We start from the raw sequence: 5518 nt of genomic DNA on the forward strand, positions 1-5518 counted from the left end.
GGAGCTGAAGTGACAGGACAAGGTGCAATGGGTACAAATTCAAAGAGGGGAAATTTAGGCTAGATATCAGGAAGAAGATTTTTCCTGTGGGGGTGGTGAGACACTGGCACAGGTTGCCCAGGAAGACTGTGGCTGCCCCAACCCTGGCAGTGTTCACAGCCAGGTTGGATGAAGCCTTGAGCTACCTGGTGTGGTGGGAGGTGTCCCTGCCCAGGGCAGGGGGTTGGGGCTGGATGATCTGTAAGGTTCATTCCAACTCTTAAAATTCTATGACTCTATGATTGAAAATGGAGGTCAGGCAGAATTCCTCTGATCTGATTCCCTTTTGCGGTGTGATAGCAGCAACCTCTAAAACCTTCTTTTTCCCTTTGCTTTTCCCACCCTGTATACATGGATGTGTGTACACTCATATGCATTTAAGACACAGTCACACCTGCAAGCTTGAGTAACTGAACACTTTCAGATGCTGAAAACATCTGAATTGTGAGAAAGAAAAGGATTACTTGTTCTTTTCCACAGGGACTGCTTTGGCCTTTAAACTGAGTGTACCCCTCCTGTCAGCAGGGGAGGAAGGATGACAAGGAGAGAAGGAACTAGGGCCAATCCTTGGGTTAAATGCACAAAGTCCATCTATTCATAAAGCCTCTTTCTCTCTTCTCTAACCTCAGGGGTGGGTATAGGGATTAAAAGAAAGCAAAGAAGTGTTGAAATCAGCAATAAAAATAGAAAAAAATGATGTCATGTCTTCTTCATGACTTGTGTGGTGTTTACATTGGGCAGGGTCCTGCCACCTGAGTCATGCAAGTATGTCTTTGAGCACATGCAAGATTTTTCTCGAAGAACCACCAGTATCCTCTCTGCCTTTTATTCTCTAGTTTCACACTCGTGCAAGGATTCCCTTGGACTGATTGGCTGGGAGATGGGTGGCTGTACTGGTAAGAAGAGCATGTCAGGAGCAGCTAGGATATATACACCACACCTCCCCTATGTACTGACTGGTCCATTTCTACACCTCTGCTTGGCATCCCTGTGACTTTCATCTTGTCCTGTGCTCATGATTCTTGTGATCTAAATGCTATTCATTCAGTACATAACCTCTTATTTTTATCGTATATTTAATTTCCTCTAAAGAGAATTCTTTTAAAAGACACTTTTGTCTTTGCTTAAATGCCTGAAGCAATGAGCTCTATTCATTAAGCAGTTAACCTGGAGATCTGGCAAGGGGAGGGAGTTGAATGTTGACAGATAAATGGGTCTCTTATTTATTTAAGTTTGAGAGCAGATAAACAAATTGTTCTTGTACTAATTACCAATTGTCTTATGGACAGGCAGGCACTACGCCCTAAAGATAGAATGGTGCTGCAGTCTCCATCTGTGGCAGCTCACTATAAATAACAAAATTACTAATGAACACTGATATGTTTTGCTATTCAGCTGCTTATATAAAGAAATGTCACAGGAGAGGGGAACAGTGAGTGCATCACGTTCTCAAGCAACCTGTGTCACTTGTGAGGGCTTTCTTCAGGCAGAAAGCTGAAGGATCCTCTTTGGACATCAGAAGGGCACACAGCTGCAATAACTCACAGTCCTGGCACAGGCAGGAACCAGCACCCACTATTTCAGAAGGAGAGGCAAGAGACTAACAGGTGGCCAAATAATCATGCATATGTCCAGGCACATGAGTTTGTGCTGTATTCCCCTTTCACCTCTCAAACTTAATTTGCTGCTGGCATAAATGAATCAAACAGAGAATTGCACCTGAGGCTTACTGATCGGGTTATGGATGAACTGTGCCAGGCCTTTAATGCTGGAAGATGAAAGGTAGTTAGGACACCCACCTGCTCTGCTCTGGCTCACTTCCCAGCTCTCTCAGCCATGCCCTCTGAGCCAAAGCTCTTGCAAGCCCTGGTCTCTGTTCTGTGTTTGTGAGCAGAGGTAGCAGCTGTTCCTACTGCACAGGAAAAGCAAACTGCATGCTGTGAGCCTGCCTGATACCCTGGCGAGGAGGCCAAAGAAGTGCTTGGGCTAGATAATGTTCTATCACCAGCCCAAAGCAGACAGAGGCAGGAAGCAGTGTCTCTGCTGCCCTGTTTGTGTACCCTACCTACGTGTGTTGCTGAGGGAGTCTGACTTGAGCATTGGGCCCAGGAGTGGGAAGCATCTGTTTTCCTGTATACATGCAAAGAAAGTTTGGTATCCAATAAACAACCCAAGTTTACTGTTAGTCTGATAAATGCCACTGGCAGTGACAAAGCAGAGCTCAAACCTCTTCCTTTCTCTTTGCTTCTTGGAAACATGAGCTCAGCTTTCTTAGTAAGGCTTGGTCTCACCTCACGTTGGGGTGACCAGCTGCCAGAGCGTGCTGGGGTCACATGTGGCTTGGCCTAGGCATTGTGTGTGGGACACAGATCCAGATTGAATGTGTGGCAGCCTCACTAGGAAAGCTGTGGCTCCAGAGAAATGCTGCTGTATGGTTTCCCAGGAATCTGCCTGTGCCACCAAAACCCCATCAAATTTCCATGTACATGAACCTGCTTTATGAAGGAACCAATGAGAGCATGGCACATACACTGAGCTGCATTATAGAATGAGTTTTTCTAGTGACAGTGAAGTGCCCTTAGGCTCTGCTGAAGTTAAGTGCAATCAAAAGCTCTCGATAGTCTATAGGACTAAAGCAACCAGAGTCCACAACCACCTGATAAAGGGACTAGGAAGCCCTTGCTGAAGTGGTGGATGCAGGCTGAACTCCACTGCAGTCACTGGGGAAACTTCCAGCTTCCACCAGAGTCTTGTTTGGACTCTAGTCCCCTTTTTGTTGCTAATAAGGTGGCCAGCCATCTTACTTGGCAAGCACCCAGATAGATAGGGAAGCCAAAGGAAGGGAGAATTACACATGACTATGATGCAATTCACACATGTACGTGGCGAGAAGTTCTGAGGGTGGCCAAAGCCACCACAAGGGCAGACCCCTGAGACAAGTATTTACACATACTTAGTCATAAATTTCCTGGAAAAGAAGATTATTATAATCACAGGATAGCACCAGAGTTTAATAAGAAAGGCATGTTTTCACTGAAATAATGCAAAGAAATATGTCTGTGTTTTTCTATGTGTTTGTTTATGTGTTGCAAGGGCTCTTTTTTCTTGGAAAAAGATTGAAGAACACATTGATGGTTTTAAAATGTGCATAAACTGTTGACAGGACTGCCATAGATGATGCCTGCAGGTTTTGGAATGGGACTGTAGCGCTGCAGCTAGCTCAGTGATCAGATGCAGGGTGTTAGTTCATATGCATAACTCAACCCTTTGAATTACAGTCTTATAAATGTATTCCCAGATGTTGTGACACAAAAGCCTTGAGATGGCAAGGTTTACAATATGTGTCTAGAACTTGGTGCATGAAGAGACCTGTTTGGAGTCAAACAGGAGTTTGAATCCTGAACTAAGAACTCATCAGAGCCATCTTTGGTAGGAGTGAATGGAGAGTCATGAAGTTATTTCCAACTTACAACACTGGTGGCCCAAAGTATATCATTTTGGTTCCTGATTTTAAGGGCTCTGCTCTGTGTGTAGTGTCACTGCAAGGATCACTTTGCAGTTTATCAGTATTTTGGCACTGGTGTGTAAAAGTGGGTGTTGGTATGCATACATTAGCCTTTATTTGAAAACACATAACTGTAAACTATGACACCTTCTCCTTTACCCTCTACTTCTCCTTTCCAACACATAATGAGGTTTTAAATACTTCTAGTAAATTGATGAATATTTTCTGTATTTATTGCTAGTGGAGCTGTAGAACAGAGTTTGATCTAAATTGATCTGAAGGGAGGAATCTTTAATGTAACCTGAACTAACCCATAAATACAATGCTTTCTATTCTTGCTTCATTGAGGCCCTCAAAAGAGATGCTGATCTTAAGTCTGGGATTTTGTGTACTGTCCTGTAGCCCATGAACAATCCAGAATGTATCTTTTGATTTCCTTCTGCTATGTTTAGTTTTGTGCATTAGTTTGCATTGTCTATTTCATCCTATACAATGAATGTTCTGTTTCCAGTACTATTCTTCTGCAAAGCCCTTCCAATCCATGCTAAAATGAATAGTCAAAGCTGCAATTACATCATGGATGGATGGGAGATGGAGCCATTAGAACTTTGGTCTCTTGGCATTAGTATTGCATTAACATCATACCTAGGGTTTTCAGCCAGGCCAGAAGTCCTCATAACACAAGGTAATGTAATTTTTGCTTCACCCTTCCCCCAAAAGTAATACTTTGAATTTATCAAGGTTTTATACTCTAAACTTGACCTTTCTGTTTATTTAGCTGCCTTTACTTGAATGGTGACAAAGTCTGTTCTGGGTGGGTACCTAGTGAATGATGGGAATGTTGTTCAGGCACTTGAGAGCGAAATGTTGAAAGTAATGTGTGTGGCACTTCCCTGGTGTCAATTAAATTGGAGGAGCAGTGAACATATAATTTCCTGTAAAAGCCTGCAAGCTGATTCAAACCTACAGGAAAATAATGACATCATGACATGATGTCATTGTGCTTATGGAACTATCTTACTAAAAAGCTGGGCTGAAGATCAGCACTGGTTGCCTGCCAGCCTTGGCAGTCATGGCAAAATCAGGGCCATATAGTGAAATACAAAGGAGAAGCAGTAGTGCTCTTTCTTATTCACTTACAAGTAGATGTAATCACCAGCTGCATGCAGCATGACTGACTCACTGGATTAATACTGTGACCCATGGAGGTCTGTGGTAGCCCATGACTGTAAAACACCAGTCCTTTCCCCTCTGCTGTTTACCAGATCAGAACTCATGTAAGAAACAACAAGAAGTGGTGGAAGAACATCTTGAATAGCAGTTGCCAGCATTGGCTTTTGGGTCTCGCTCTCGTGAGATCCCACCTGCAGTACTGCATGCAGTTTTGGTGTCCTCAAAATAAGAAGGACATGGAACTGTTGGAGCAAGTCCAGAGGAGGACACAAAGTGGATAAGAGGACTGGAGCACCTCCCCTGTGAAGACAGGCTGAGGGAGTTGGGGCTGTTCAGCCTGGAGAAGACTGCATGGAGACCTCATAGCAACTTTTCAATATCTGAAGGGCCTACAAGGGAGCTGGAGAGGGACCCTGTGTTAAGAACTGCAATGATAGGACAAGGGGTAATGGGTTCAAATTGAAGGGAGGAAAGTCTAGATTAGATATTAGGCAGAAGTTTTTTCCTGTGAGGGTGGTGAGACACTGGCACAGATTGCCCAGGGAGGCTGTGGCTGCCCCGACCCTGGCAGTGTTCAATGCCAGGTTGAATGAGGCCTTGAGCAATCTGGTGTGTTGGGAGGTGTCCCTGCCCAGGGCAGGGGGTTGGGACTGGATGATCTCTAAGGTCCATTCCAACCCCTAAATTCTACGATTCTATGATTCTACTAAAGACACGTGATATGGATTCCTTTAAAACACTAATGTGTGTGTTGATTACTGTGTTATAATTATAGCACAATGAAGAAAAAATCATTATCTG

Source organism: Acanthisitta chloris, unplaced genomic scaffold (genome assembly GCF_000695815.1).
Source record: "Acanthisitta chloris isolate BGI_N310 unplaced genomic scaffold, ASM69581v1 scaffold6337, whole genome shotgun sequence".
Lineage (NCBI taxonomy): Eukaryota > Metazoa > Chordata > Aves > Passeriformes > Acanthisittidae > Acanthisitta > Acanthisitta chloris.